This window comes from Salarias fasciatus, chromosome 7 (genome assembly GCF_902148845.1).
Source record: "Salarias fasciatus chromosome 7, fSalaFa1.1, whole genome shotgun sequence".
NCBI classification, from domain to species: domain Eukaryota; kingdom Metazoa; phylum Chordata; class Actinopteri; order Blenniiformes; family Blenniidae; genus Salarias; species Salarias fasciatus.
In genome coordinates, this window is record NC_043751.1 from 32,788,312 (window position 1) to 32,805,474 (window position 17,163).

At 48.8% G+C, this 17,163-nt stretch overlaps 1 pseudogene; it reads right to left on the bottom strand.

The window, feature by feature from the left end:
* Positions 1 to 360: 360 nt before the first annotated feature.
* LOC115391842 (spondin-1-like) overlaps positions 361 to 17,163 on the bottom strand; it is a 69,191-nt pseudogene continuing 52,388 nt past the window's right edge.

Here is a 17,163-nt window from a genome sequence, read left to right on the forward strand (position 1 = left end):
CTCAGGGTCCTGGTCTGAACCCAGGAGGTATGCCTGGACAGGTGAGGACAGGTGAGGACAGGTGAGGACAGGTGTGACCAGGCAGTCCTGGACAGGTCTCAGTCTATCGCAGAACGGTCAAGCAGACAATAACAGCCAGGCACAGGGTTTTAGAAGAAATCACCCACAGAGGGAACATGCAAACTCCACACAGACATGTCTCAGAATGGAACTCAAACTGTGAGGTGGGTGTGCAACCCACTTCACCAGTGAACTCCAGTCCTGACTGATGGTTCGTCTCCTGCTCCCTGTGGTGAGATGGTGAAGCTGGAAAACTTGTGGGAAATCTTGAAAATCTGCTGGAATCTGTTAAAAAGCAGGAAAATCTGAGCGAATGTTTTCAGGGAGGTCTACGATAAAGTCAGCCACAGCGACGGGACGCCTCCACGAGACGGTAACTGATCCCCGCTTCCTGTTGTCCCTCAGCCACAGAAAACAGAGACGTCGGGCTGCCGACGTGCCCTTCAGCAGGGATGACTGTTGCAGGCACGGATCTCTTTCCGCTCCTGACAGCCGGCCGGCCTGCTGCCCGGCGCTCCTTTCTTCTGCTTCAGGAAACGCTCCTGCACACCCCCGCCACACGGCTTGGTACAGTCCGTCCAGCTGGTCCACGGCTGCATCCGGCATCCTGCACACACACACACACACACACACACATACACATACACACACACACACACACACATACACACACACACACACACACACACACACACACACACACACATGTTGGGTTTCCCACTCTTTTGGGGACCTTCCATTGACTCCCATTCATGTCTAGCCCCTAACCCTGACCCTTACCCTAACCCTAACCCACACCACAACAAAGCCTAACCCTAAAGAAATGTTTTTGACCTTTTACTTTTTTCAGTAACAACATGGTCAAGAAAACACTGTTTCCCTTCATGGGGACCCAAGAAATGTCCCCACAAATGACATTGTGCCTGGTTTTCCTATGTTGTGGGGACATTTTGTCCCCTCAACCATAGGAAAACCTGCACACACACACACACACACACACACACAGTCTGGACTGATGAACTGGACCTGAACTGCATGCATGACGCCCCCCCCCCCGCTGTCCTGGAGTGCTGGACGCTGCGGCGCTGACCTGCTGAGCTTAAGACTCGTGTCTCTGCTGTATTTGTGAGCAGGTTTATTTTTTTGTCCTCATCCCAACGTTTTTTCTCTTAGGAAGCTCAGTCTGAAATGACGTACCTTTTTTTATCCCCCCCCGTGTTTTCCTATAAGACAGGTTCCTGTAAATGGCTGCCGGGGCAGAAAGAAACCTCCCCTTGTGGGACTAATAATTCATTCATTCATTTCTGGATGTAAGCTTTGCTTCTCACGATATGTCACACTTGTTGGGAGATGTGCGTTTTCTGGCAGTTTGCTTCCTTTCTGTGAGTTTGCATGTTACTGTCATTTCCATACATCACTATAGCAGGGTGAAGGCGGAACTCAGAGTGATGATAAACGCTGACTAACAGTCGACAGGCATCCTTCATCACTGCAGCGCTGTAGAAAACTCACCCGCTCGCTCCGCTGCTGCGTCTCGTCCATGTTTTCCTCGTCTCCTCCTCCTGCTCTCCTCCTCCCTCCATCTTTGAGTTTGTCCTGCACTTCCTGAGCTTACATTTCTTCCTCTGGATGGTCTCGGGACAGACGTCGCCCCCGAACTGTGGCTCCAGCTTGACCATGCGGGTTCGAACGGTGTGTCCTTTACCACAGGACTTGTTGCACTGGGACCAGTCGGACCACTCAGAGACCATGCAGTCCACGGCTGGGTGAGGAAGACGGAAACAGAGGGGGTTCAGGTTCACCGCAGTGTCTGACACAACCACAGACCACGAGTCTGACTGACGCTGTTTAAAAGTCCGTCTGGAACGCAGAATCGAACCGAGGACCTTCAGGATTACTACTGCAACAACACATCATCAGCAGGGTAAACCTAACCTGTCTCACCACGGCCTAATTCCAGCTCACGCTCCCTGCTAGTGGAGAACAATCCAACGCTTGGTGGATTCTGCTTCACAATGACAGGAAGAGTCGACATCCAAGGATCTGACTGACGCTGTTTAAAAGTCCGTCTGGAACGCAGAATCGAACCGAGGACCTTCAGTTCCTCGGTCAAATGCTGCGCCCTGTGAGACAGATGGAGCAGAGGGTGGAGCACTCAAACCAAGCTCTGTCCAACAGTCCTGTGACGGAGGACAGAGGCGGAGCTCAGCACTGTCCTGAGGACACCGTCACCGTGCTGCTTCACCTGGGTCCTTCATGACCCAACACCCACATCAGGACAGGCTGCAGTGGACCACACAGTGGATCCATACAGTGGGTCACACAGTGGATCCATAGTGGATCCATACAGTGGATCACACAGTGGATCCATGCAGTGGGTCACACGGTGGATCCATAGTGGATCCACACAGTGGATCACACGGTGGATCCATACAGTGGACCCACACAGTGGATCCATACAGTGGACCACACAGTGGATCCATACAGTGGACCCACACAGTGGATCCATAGTGGATCCATACAGTGGATCACACGGTGGATCCATACAGTGGACCCACACAGTGGATCCATACAGTGGATCACACAGTGGACCCACACAGTGGATCCATACAGTGGATCACACAGTGGATCCACACAGTGGATCACACGGTGGATCCACTGTGTGGATCCATACAGTGGATCACACAGTGGATCCATACAGTGGACCACACAGTGGATCCACAAAGTGGATCCAACAGTGGACCAAACAGTGGATCCACATAGTGGACCATACAGTGGACCATACAGTGGACCACACAGTGGATCCATACAGTGGATCCATACAGTGGATCACACAGTGGACCACACAGTGGATCCATACAGTGGATCACACAGTGGATCCACACAGTGGATCACACGGTGGATCCACACAGGGACCATACAGTGGACCCATTTAGTGGACCTATGCAGTGGAGTAGATCTATACAATGGACCTATGCAGTGGATCTACAGTGTGCAGTGGACCTGTACGGAGGACCTGTGCAGTGGACCCAGGGAATGTCCAAACACTCAGGTCTCACTCTGCACTCAGACGGATTCAGCGATCGGCCTGAAAACCCTTCAGCAGCCTCGGAACTGAAAAGAATGAAACCCAAACATTCATGTGTTCATGCGGACTTACGGCACTCCGGCAGCATGCACTTCTCCATCTGCTGCAGCTCCTCGCCGCACTCTGCAGGGTCAGACTTCAGCATCCGGTCCCGGGTCCGGACCCCCAGTCCACAGGTCACGCTGCACCGGGTCCAGTCCGACCAGGGTGACAGCATGCAGGGGGCGGAGCCTGTCGGCACAGAACACTTTGTAACAGCTGGTCTCACACACATGATTTTAATGAAGCCTGACTCTTCAGAGACACGACGAATGGACGCCAGTAAAAGAGGCGGGACTTCCTGCCCTCAGCTGAGTCGCCGGGCAGGGGTCCTGAAGTGGATCTGAGCAGCAGAAGTCGAGTCCAGGACTCTTCTTTCTGGAGAAGGTCTCACATGAGGCTGTTTGTAATCAGCCTAAAGATGAAGACAAACTCCAGGAGAAGAGTTTGTTCTTTTGTTCATGTATGAAAACCAGATCTGCAGACTACTGATCCCTGATAGGAGACATCAGGACCAGAACAACCTGGAGACAGAGCTGTGATGGAGCCAAGAACCATCTGCTCAACAGGCCTGCCAGGAGAACCTCTATCGGTTCTCCAGGGGTCCCGGGGTTCTTCATCTGAACAAACAGCAGATCAGTGGGATCCAGACCCAGGAGACCACTTCAAGACATTCCCCTGACCAGTGATCCAGACCAGATCAGATCTGCTTCTCTTCAGTGACAGACCCTGTACCATCAGATCCGCTTTGGTGTTCTAACAGCCGGAGGTGACAGTGCTGTAACAGTCTGAGGTGACGTGTTGTAACAGTCTGAGGTGACGGTGTTGTAACAGTCTGAGGTGACAGTGCTGTAACAGTCTGAGGTGACGGTGTTGTAACAGTCTGAGGTGACGGTGTTGTAACAGTCTGAGGTGACGGTGTTGTAACAGTCTGAGGCGACGGTGTTGTAACAGTCTGAGGCGACGGTGTTATAACAGTCTGAGGCGACGGTGTTGTAACAGTCTGAGGTGACGGTGTTGTAACAGTCTGAGGTGACGGTGTTGTAACAGTCTGAGGCGACGGTGTTATAACAGTCTGAGGTGACAGTGTTGTAACAGTGTGAGGTGACAGTGTTGTAACAGTCTGAGGTGGCGGTGTTGTAGCAGCTGGAGGTGACGGTGTTGTAACAGCCAGAGGTGACGGTGTTGTAACAGTCTGAGGCGACGGTGTTGTAACAGTCTGAGGCGACGGTGTTGTAACAGTCTGAGGCGACTGTGTTGTAACAGTCTGAGGTGACGGTGTTGTAACAGTCTGAGGTGACGGTGTTGTAACAGCCAGACATGACGGTGTTGTAACAGCCAGACATGACGGTGTTGTAACAGTCTGAGGTGCCGGTGTTGTAACAGCCTGAGGTGATGGTGTTGTAACAGTCTGAGGTGACGGTGTTGTAACAGTCTGAGGTGATGGTGTTGTAACAGCCAGACGTGACGGTGTTGTAACAGTCTGAGGTGACGGTGTTGTAACAGCCTGAGGTGACGGTGTTGTAACAGTCTGAGGTGATGGTGTTGTAACAGTCTGAGGTGACGGTGTTGTAACAGTCTGAGGTGACGGTGTTGTAACAGTCTGAGGTGACGGTGTTGTAACAGTCTGAGGCGACGGTGTTGTAACAGTCTGAGGCGACGGTGTTGTAACAGTCTGAGGCGACGGTGTTATAACAGTCTGAGGCGACGGTGTTGTAACAGTCTGAGGTGACGGTGTTGTAACAGTCTGAGGCGATGGTGTTATAACAGTCTGAGGTGACAGTGTTGTAACAGTGTGAGGTGACAGTGTTGTAACAGTCTGAGGTGGCGGTGTTGTAGCAGCTGGAGGTGACGGTGTTGTAACAGCCAGAGGTGACGGTGTTGTAACAGTCTGAGGCGACGGTGTTGTAACAGTCTGAGGCGACGGGTTGTAACAATCTGAGGCGACGGTGTTATAACAGTCTGAGGTGATGGTGTTGTAACAGTCTGAGGCGACGGTGTTGTAACAGTCTGAGGCGACGGTGTTGTAACAGTCTGAGGCGACGGTGTTGTAACAGTCTGAGGCGACGGTGTTGTAACAGTCTGAGGCGACGGTGTTGTAACAGTCTGAGGTGACGGTGTTGTAACAGTCTGAGGCGACGGTGTTGTAACAGTCTGAGGCGACGGTGTTGTAACAGTCTGAGGCGACGGTGTTGTAACAGTCTGAGGCGACGGTGTTGTAACAGTCTGAGGCGACGGTGTTGTAACAGTCTGAGGCGACGGTGTTGTAACAGTCTGAGGCGACGGTGTTATAACAGTCTGAGGTGACGGTGTTGTAGCAGCTGGATCAGACCCTTCAGGGTGACGGTGCAGACGGTGAACTCACGGCACTCTGGCATCAGGCACTTCTCCAGCTCAGCCAGTGGGGTTTCGCACATGGAGCCGTCGGTTGGAGCCATCTTCACCATGCGCTCACGCCTCCTCACTCCCATCCCACAGGTGGCGCTGCAGGCATCCCACTCCGCCCACTCCGTCACCACACAGCTGCTGGGGGCTGAGCAGCACACCACACACTGAGTGGTCCGCCACACACACACACACACACACACACACACACACACACACACACACACACACACACACACACACCACACACACACACAACACACACACACACACACACAGGAGACTCACAGCACTGCTCGTTGACCACACACGGTCCGTCTCCTGGGTGTGCAGCTGGCACAGCGAGCCGTCCTCTGGATACTGCTTGACGTAGCGCTCTCTGGACCGCGTCCCCATCCCGCAGGACACGCTGCAGGACGACCAGCTGATCCACTCTGACATCATGCATGTGGGTGTGTCTGTGCCGCAGGACAACACACACACACACACACACACACACACACACACACACACACACACACACACACACACACACACACACACACACACACAGAAGTCCACTTCAGGACAGTTTGAAGTCTGACCCTGGTGGCGGAATGGTGAAACCTCTGGGGTGTTCAGAGGACTGGATCGGGGCAGGAACAGGGAAGTCAGTGTGTGTCGTGTGTGCTTCATGTCTCGGTGAACTGTGGCTACGGTCGACCACGATGACACAACAAACACACAACACCACACTACAGAAATACAACAATACAACTGGCATTAATCAACAGGACTGTTCCTTCAAGCCGACTCCTCACTTCCTGGCTCCGCCCCATGCTGGGCTCAGCCAATCACCTCCCAAATCCCTCTGAAGGTGCCTTCAGGTAACCATAATGAGTAGGAAACTACAGAACATCAGCTAACATAATCCATCATCATCCAATATCAGACAATGTCAACACAACAGATACTTTAAAAAAAACACCAGGAGGCTAACCTGTCTCACACTGAAGCGGAAACCCCTTCCCAGGATGCAATGTCTGCTTCATAAAATCTCCAGAGTTCTGAATATAAAGATTCCATTTATGATTGATGTCACCAAAGGATCTGAATCCAGCATTTTCCATCACATCTTCAAGAACATGAAACCAGACTTGATCCAGTTCTTTCAAAAGGAGCACGTGGTTTCTATTAACAGCTTCGTATGGAACCATATGGAGCAGGGGTCTCCAGCCCTGGTCCTGCAGAGCCCCGATCCAGCATGTTTTCCTTCTTTCCCTGTTTCAACACACCTGCTGGCATCAACAGGCTCGTCACTGGGCTCTGCTCTATGCTTGGTGATGAGAGAATAATTAGATTGAGGTGTGTTGAAGCAGGGAGAGAACTAAAACTTGCTGGATAGGGGCTCCAGGAACAGGGTTACAGAACCCTTGATATGGAGGGTTTGATTGAAAAATATGGATCAATGTTTGTTATTTGAGGTGCAGTTTTCCAGGATTCTCTGGCTGAAGCCAGCATCAGGTGATGGAGTGGACGGACCGCTGTGTTTATGAAAGGAAGGCCTCCAGATGTGGCCCACCTGGCTCTCTGTTCCTAAACTACACCTCTGGGTAACGGTCCATATCACAAAAGACTAAAACTGAGAAAAACTAAATCAAAACTAAGAAACGTCCCCCAAAATCAAACCGAACTGTGTGTGTGTGTGTGCGTGCGCTCTGACCCCCCTCGCTGCAGCCGGGGCCCATGCAGGCCTGGAAGTCCTGGGTGTGGGGACAGGCCCTGCCGGGGTCCAGCTGGGCCTTCAGCATCCTCTGCCTCCTCCGCCTGCCTCCGTCACAGGGGAGCTGCTGCAGGCCGACCAGGGGACCAGTGGGAGTACAGGCAGGTCCGAGGACCGCCGTCTGGAGGACAGGGAGGACAGGAGGACACACATGGACATGCGCTCAGGACAGCTCCGCCTCTGCACACCAGGATGATCTCATGCTGGTCCACTAGGTGGTGCGGTTGGCTATTCTGCAGTGGAACCGCTCACGTTTCTGCAGGGAACAACACACTAAACATGAAACACTGGAGAACACGGAGAACAACCATCTAAACATTACCCTGGAGAACCACGGAGAACAACACACTAACATGAACACTGGAGAAACACGGAGAACAACACTCTAAACATGAACACGGAGAACACGGAGACAACACACACTAAACATGAACACTGGAGAACACGTAGAACAACACACTAAACATGAACACTGGAGAACACGGAGAACAACACTCTAAACATTACCCTGGAGAACACGGAGAACAACACTCTAAACATGAACACTGGAGAACACGGAGAACAACACACACTAAACATGAACACTGGAGAACACGGAGAACAACACACACTAAACATGAACACTGGAGAAACACGAGAACAACCACTAAACATGAACACTGGAGAACACGGAGAACAACACACTCTAAACATTACCCTGGAGAACACGGAGAACAACACACTAAACATGAACACTGGAGAACACGGAGAACAACACTCTAAACATTACCCTGGAGAACACGGAGAACAACACTCTAAACATGACACTGGAGACACGGAGAACACAACACACACTAAACATGAACACTGGAGAACACGGAGAACAACACACACTAAACATGAACACGGGATAACACGGAGAACAACACACTAAACATGACACTGGAGAACACGGAGAACAACACACACTAAACATTACCCTGGAGAACACGGAGAACAACACACTAAACATGAACACTGGAGAACACGGAGAACAACACTCTAAACATTACCCTGGAGAACACGGAGAACAACACTCTAAACATGAACACTGGAGAACACGGAGAACAACACACACTAAACATGAACACTGGAGAACACGGAGAACAACACCTAAACATGCAACACTGGAGAACACGGAGACAACACTCTAAACATGAACACTGGAGAACACGAGAACAACACACACTAAACATGAACACTGGAGAACACGGAGAACAACACACACTAAACATGAACACTGGAGAACACGGAGAACAACACACACTAAACATGAACACTGGAAGAACACGGAGAACAACACTCTAAACATGAACACTGGAGAACACGGAGAACAACACTCTAAACATGAACACTGGGAGACCACGGAGAACAACACTCTTAAACATGAACACTGGAGAACACGGAGAACAAACACACACTAAACATGAACACTGGAGACACGGAGAACAACACACTCTAAACATGAACACTGGAGAACACGGAGAACAACACACTCTAAACATTACCCTGGAGAACACGGAGAAACACACACTCTAAACATTACCCTGGAGAACACGGAGAACAACACACTCTAAACATTACCCTGGAGAACACGGAGAACAACACACTCTAAACATGAACACTGGAGAACACGGAGAACAACACTCTAAACATGAACACTGGAGAACACGGAGAACAACACACACTAAACATGAACACTGGAGAACACGGAGAACAACACTCTAAACATGAACACTGGAGAACACGGAGAACAACACTCTAAACATGAACACTGGAGAACACGGAGAACAACACACCACTAAACATGAACACTGGGACACGGAGAACAACACACTAAACATGAACACTGGAGAACACGGAGAACAACACTCTAAACATTACCCTGGAGAACACGGAGAACAACACACACTAAACATGAACACTGGAGAACACGGAGAACAACACTCTAAACATGAACACGGGAGAACACGGGGAACAACACACACTAAACTGAACACTGGAGAACACGGAGAACCACACACACTAAACAATGAACACTGGAGAACACGGAGAACAACACTCATAAACATTACCCTGGAGAACAACGGAGAACAACACTCTAAACATGAACACTGAGAACACGGAGAACAACAACACTAAACATGAACACTGGAGAACACGGGAGAACAACACACACTAAACTGAAACACTGGAGACACGGAGAACAACACACACTAAACATGAACCCTGGAGAACACGGAGAACAACACTCTAACATTACCCTGAGAACACGGAGAACAACACTCTAACATGAACATGGAGAACACGGAGAACACACTCTAAACATTACCCTGGAGAACACGGAGAACAACACTCTAAACATGAACACTGGAGAACACGGAGAACAACACACACTAAACATGACACTGGAGAACACGGAGAACAACACACACTAAACATGAACCCTGGAGACACGGAGAACAACACTCTAAACATTACCCTGGAGAACAACGGAGAACAACACTCTAAAACATGAACACTGGAGAACACGGAGAACACACTCTAAACATGAACACTGAGAACACGGAGAACAACACTCTAAACATGAAACCCTGGAGAACACGGAGAACAACACTCTAAACATTAGCAGAGAACCATCTGGACATTCATCCTGACAGAACACCAGGTTGGATTGTTGTTACGGCTCCTGTCAGCTCTAAAACTACCAAGTCCTGGAGAACATGGACTGGAACCAGAACCAGGAAAATATGGATTGGGAACAGGACCAGAACCAGGACGATATAGACAGGGACCAGGAGCAGCAGAATGTAGCCTGGGACCAGGGACCAGGGACCAGGGACCAGGGACCAGGGACCCGGGGAACATGGACTGAAGCAGGACCACAGTTTCTACCGTCTACAGTGGGATGCTGCTGATTCTGGTACTTTTATAGGTACCGACTGAATTCTGTTGGAACTACCGAGTACCGACTGTTGTACAATCAAACAGAACCACGTTCTGAACGTTTGACTTGAACATGTCCTTGTGACTGTGGAGGAGTGGAGGAACTGGTGGTTTTCTGAGGAGGAGGAGGAGGAGGAGGAGGCAACGCTGTCAGCTGCATCTCTCCATCACTTCACTCACTGCTTCTTCTGCTGCTCACTGAATCCTGTCCAGCAGCTCAGTGATGCGTCACTGCCACCTAGTGGCGGAGCGGCGCTGATGCTCGGCTCCATATCTGAGAATCTCTGGTCAGGAGAGGTTCCTGTAACTCCACTAATGCCGTGATGCTTTAAGCTGTGTGGTGTGTGTGTGTGTGTGTGTGTGTGCACTGTTAAAAACATAACTCGCTAATGTTGGTCTAAACTAAGACTTTGGACATCTTGAGATTTTGACAGTCGAGTTTACCCAACAAGCAGCTCTCTACGGTTCGTCTAAATAGACCTTCCTTGTCCAAACAACAAGACTTTATGTGTTACATTTCAGCACGCTCGTGCACGTGCTCAGGCTTCTTCCAGGTTTGACAGCCCGGCACTGAACGGACTGTACCTGCGTTCCTTCGTCTCCCTGACCGCTGGACTCTGGATGTTTTCCTTCCTCAGAGACCTTTCTGACCTGGTCGGTGTGTTCTTACAGTCGTAGCTTGTCTCCACCTAAAGGGTTGTTTCAGTTATGACTGTTGATGAGGCAGCAGACGGCGCCCACCTGTAGTTACCAGAGGCTGCAGTTTTCCCCAGGCCCTCGCCGTATCGGCGGCGGCGTGAAGGAGATTATAAAGCAGCGAAGCAGGTGGGCTCACCTGCAGGTTTTGGACAGGTGTCTTTATACGAGGGGGGACCCAAAAGTCCCCGGACTGTGGTTATAACTTTTTATTTTTAATCTTCACAATTATTTGAAAACTGTCACCTTCAAAACACTCTCCTTTGGCTTGAATACAACGCTGCACCCGAGATGTTCACTGTTCAGAAGAGTCGCCATGACCGTGCGTAACTGTGCCGGAAAGATAGAACTTCGATCCTCCCCCCCCGCCTGTACGCCTGTCTTACCTTTCCGCTGCCGCTCCAGTTCATCTTTGACAACAAAAAGCCGTCGCCCGGGGCCAGATCAGGGGAATATGGTGGTGGGGAGGCTGGCTGGTCACGGTTTTAGTCCAAAAATATGCTTTACGCACAACATTTGGTGCTATTTCTGTGCGTAACGGGGCGTCCTGTGGTCTGCTGTCTGCTATGATGAGGACATTTCCGGAGCCTTCGTCTCACTGCTTCTAATACCGCCTGAGGATCATCAGTCTGGATCTCTACAATACTCCCATCAGATCTGCAGTGTCATCAAAAGTCCTGCGTGGATCTACCAGGACGTCTTCTTCAGTTTTTGTGAGGTTTTCCTCTGTTCTGGAAGTGGATTGTTGTCCTCTGCGTGCCTGGTCTTCCTGATGTAATCTGATTACTCTTAAAGGGCCCAAACCACTCAGACACCCTGAGAATCCTTCTTAAAGAATGTCTGCAACATGGTGAGTGTTTCTGCCGCTGTTTTCCCAATAAAAAACTAAATGTTTTGACAGAGCACATATCCGTGGATATCCGCCATCTTGAAAAATCGAAGAGCGGGGTGGTCACTCTGTCAACACAAACAGTGACTGTCAGCTGACCGCTTCACGGGGGAAGACCAACCTGGCACAGTTATGCATGAGGCTATCCTGTAGCGACATCTAGCGGCCAAAGTCGGAAATTCATTGTATTTTTTTATTAATAGAATCAGTCCGGAAACTTTTGGGTCCCCCCTCGTACTGATGAGTTCAGACAGGTAAGGAGTGGAGGACGGAGCAGCCTCTGAAAGAAGAAGCTACAGCTCTGTAGAGACAGAAATCTGGCTGGTTTGGAGACCAAATGCTTATTTTCCACCATAATGCTGTAAATGAATTCTTTAAAAATCAGAGAATGTGATTTTCTGGATGTTTGCTCTCATTCTGTCTCTGACAGTGGAGGTTTTCCCATGACGACCATTACAGGCCTCTCATCTTTTGAAGTGGGAAACTTGCATAGTTGGTGGCTGAATAAATACTTTTTGCCCCGCCGTAAATGCCGCGCAGCATGGCAACGCACCAGAAAGACTGAAACAGAGACCAAGAAACAGACACTGAAAATCTGAAGGACACAGATAAAAACTAAAATAAGACACAAACAGTGAGACAGAATGACTGACAGGAAGGATTCAGTAACTCCGTCTGTCTGAAACTCTGCTTTTCACTCAGTCATTTTACGCACACGGGTCTCTTGTCCACTAGTTGTCTGTTTTTCGCTCATCGACGTTGAAGCCACTAAGATATTAATCTTCCCATCGTGTGTGAGGTGTGCGGTTCAGTACGAACAGCGCACCTGTAGTTTTTCCCAGGTATGCAATCACTTAGTGAAAATGTATTCAGAGTAAGGATGATATATTGAGAGTAGGAGAATAGACAAAGAACAGGAGCGAAAGACAGACGCAAAGATGGAGAAGGAGAGAACGAGAAAATCTATGAAACTGACACACATTAATGTAACGTTAATGTAAAGACTGCAGAGATCCTCGGGACAGTGGCGGGAGACGGAGGCAACCTGGACCGTAAGGCAGCAGGTACATCTTCCTGTTTCAGCTTGGAGGCTGACTTGTGTCATGCAGGAATATCACTTTAATCTCCAGCACAAACACTTTATGTCGAACAGGCTTTGGGTTTTCACTGATCCAAGTTCAGACATCAGTAAAAACTTGATGTGACGTAGTTTTTAAAGCTGTTCTGCTTTTTTTTTTACTATTGTCAACAAACAGAAGTGAGACAGGCAGCGACAGAAAGAGGACACAGACCTACAAATGTGTGTAAGGAACTACAATAAAGGGCAGGGCAGGACTGAGAGACGTAACGGATTCCCAGCAGATGATGTCTTCTACACTGTGTGAACAGGTTAACATGTCTGATGGTTCGATCTTCCTCAGACATGGTCTTATTGTTGTTTTACAGATGTGTTTTCAGGTCAGCGTCTCTGGAGTAAAGACGCTGGTCTTTCAAGCTCTGGGACCTTTGGGTCACTCTGAACTTTATTTAATTTAAAATGCACTGATCTCGTTTGTATTGAAGTTTTAGTGAGCGCTGCTCATATTCTGTCTTTGACTGAGTGCCACAGAGAGTTCCATTTGAAGATGGTAATAGTTATGAAAAGAACAATCTCTGGTTCATTTCCTGTTGAATGTCACTACAGCACCGTTGTTTTGGACAGTCGAGGTTACATGTGCAATAAAACAAAGCTTTGCCAAGTAAATACGTTTTGAATGACTTTACGCTGAAGTGGAAATGCCTGGCGGGGAAGCCAGATCCTGTAGGTGGCCTCACTAGAACTCACAACAGAACAGACACACATTACTTTGCTAATTCAACAAGAATATGTTAATTTACTTAAAGGTACAATGGACGAGGTTTCAGCCAATGAACGGCGTGATGCCGGCGTCAGCTATCGGTCCTCCGACACGTCCGTCACGCTGCAGGAATGCTTGCGTCACGCCGTCAGCGCTGGCAGGAGCAGCAGAGCGGGTAGGACGGTCTGGCGCCAGGAACAGACGTTCGGCTTCGACTTTTTTCAAGAAAGTCGTCCACTATACCTTTAATCAAATTATCTACCGTCACAGAAAGATAATCGATGTTTGGCCTCAAGAGAACTTCAGGGGGTGAAAATACACACATTTATGTTTATTCAACAAGAGTTTATTGTGCCAAGGCAGAAAACTACATTTTTAAAGCAAGACGTGTATCGTTTTCTCAACAGGAAAATCCTGAAGAGGAAAACAAAAAGATTCACGTTTTCAGAACTTTGGCTTCAACTAGAAAATCCAGGTTTTATCAACAAACTCCTGAGAGAGCTGAGAAAACTCAAAATGTGTCGAATGTCGGGGTGTCCTCAGATAGTCGACGATTCGACGATTCGTTGGAAGGGGCCTGATTCGACGGCCAATCACGCAGTGGAAGCATCGAAAAAATGTGGTTATTAAACGAGGACCATTCCATTCCAGCTGTACGGGGGTGCTGAATGACTGATTTTACATAGAATTGCTTGGTTTTTTCCCCCAAATAAACATGATATAAAGCCTATTTGATATACATGTTAGCCTATCAAATACACTGTGGAAAAATTTACTTAACTTGTAGTTTTATTCAATATTCTCTCTATTTAGTGTCTGTGAATGAACCACCATGGTGAGTGGCACAGTCCCATTTTGCGCAGAGCTCCGTCACAGAGCAGCGTCTCGGTGGTGATTTGGCTGAACTTTAAAAGTCTTACAATGTCGGAAAAAAACAGAACTTCAGACCAAGTCAAAGATGATCCAAAAAAAGTCAAATGCAGATTGTGTCCTTTCATCTCACTTCACAACAACATGGCTTTCCACATTAAACGGGTCAGTAGCCAGATAACTGGGCTAATAAAAGACGGTTCTGTTACTCAATTCTCATTTTTAATGCTGACTTTTACTTCGTTTAATTGTAATATTTTAGGTTATTATTATATTATTATTTTTATTGATCTAAAAGGCTCATTCTATTTACTTTAGTGTTTGTTTTTGCGTGGATGCTGCGCTGAAACGGACCGACACAGTGCAATTAAGCCTTTCATTTAATTTGAGCAGATAATGTGAGAAACTGTTTAGCCAAAAAATGTGATCTTATCTGCAGAGATTATAGATATAAATAAATGACATGCTGGAGCCCGTTTGTTAGCAGAGGGTTTGGTTCTGCTCATTTGAACTATACTTCATCTGTTTGATGTTTAGAGTCACCGACACTTTGTTCCAGTCTGTGTTTCAGTGTGTAGGAAAAAAATAAGTGTTGTTTTACCTGCCTGCGCTTTTTTTCTTTTTTTTTTTAATTATTTGTATTTTTTATTATTATTAGTGCAATCAGGGCCGCTGTGGGTACAGGCGCCCCGACGCTCCCTGTGCTGTGTGAACACCGCTCTGCACTGAGCTGCGCTGCTCCGACTCCCCGTGCAGTGCTCTGTAGTCCTCTGCAGCCCCCCCCCCCCCCCCCCGCCAAACAAGATGATAGATTCGACTATCAGTCGACTACTGGCAGAATCGGACGAATCAGATTCGACTATGGAAATTCTTAGTCGGGGACACCTCTAGTCGAATGCATCGAGTTTCCTCATACAGAGCGTTCTGAGCTTTCTCTGTGTGTGTGTGTGTGTGTGTGTGTGTGTGTGTGTGTGTGTGTGTGTGTGTGTGTGTGTGTGTGTGTGTTGTACCTTCCTCCTTGTCCTCTTGTCCAAAATCTGCTACAATGTCATCGATGGTGTCAGGCAACACATTACACTGCTCCCCCTGTGTATACACACACACGCACGCACGCACACACACACACACACACACACACACACACACACACACACACACACACACCACACACACACACACACACACCACACACACACACACACACACACACACACACACACACCAGTTTGTCTCTGTCAAGAGTGTGTCTTCACAGAGGAGCAGCTACAGTCAGAGACATGAGGGACCAGGACAGTCTGTCAGAGGACACTGGTCTCTCTCTCTCTCTGTCTCTCTCTCCCTCTCTCTCTCTCGTGCGCATGGTGAGCGTCTGGTGAGTGAACGAGCGTTTCCTCTGAAAACTTTGGTTTTCCACCTTTTTTTTCTCACGGATGGTTTTTCTCACAGCTTTGTTCCACTTGTCACAACTGTTGTAAAGCACTGGGGGGTGGAGGGGGTGGAGGGGGGGGGGGGGGGGGTGGAGGGGGGTTCCAGGGGTGGAGGGGGGTGGAGGGGGTTCCCGGAGGTGGAGGAGGGTGGAGGGGGTGGAGGGGGGTGGAGGGGGATGGAGGGGGGGGGGTGGGAGGGGGGTGGAGGGGGGGGGGGGGGGGGGGGGGGGGTCCTGAGGGACTGGAGAGACCAGAGGTTTACCGCCTCAGAAACTGGTTCAAAAGGTGAAACTACAACTTAATGATGGTTCAAAGTAAATCAAAACAGATAAAAATGTGTTTCACACATTTTTTCTGGTTCCTTGCTGCACTTCTTCTGACCATGAGCAGTTTTAGGTTTGCTTCTTTAAATCTAAACGGGGCCAGAGATGTTAGAAAGACAGCAGTTTTCTACGAGCTCCTAAAAACTAAGAATATTGACGTTGCCTTTGCACAGGAAACCCACAGTAATGCTGATAATGTTGCTGACTGGAGGAGGGAGTGGGGTGGAGACATCATGTTCAGTCAGTGCAGGAATTCAATTCTCTTTTCAGAGTCTTTTCTGCCATCATCCTATGAGGTTGAGGAAGTTGTAGAAGGAAGATTATTGAAAGTCACAACAAAATATGAGGACTGTACCCTGACCCTTTTAAATGTGTATGCACCAGTTAACCCTGGTGAGCGCTGTGTTTTTTTAGAGGATCTAGCCGATGCACTTTCAACCTGTGTTTTAACGGATTTTCTGATCTGTGCAGGTGACTTTAATTGTTACTGACTTGGACAGAAACCATCTGGAACCGAATGTGCAGTCGAGGAGGAAGCTGAACCGGATCGTTGAGACGTATGAGCTGACTGATGTGTGGCGCTCTGAGCATGGCGACAGCAGGCAGTACTCCTGGGCACACATGAAGGACAATCAGGTCTCCCTGGCCAGGTTGGACAGACTCTGTTCTTTTAAACATCATGCCCAGATATTTAATTCCTGCACTTTAAGTCCAGTGGGGTTTTCGGATCACTGTCTGCTGATGGGAAATATTTTATTACAGGGGTAGGAGCCAAGAGTGCTTATTGGCATTTTAATACTGTTTTAATCAATGACGGCCATT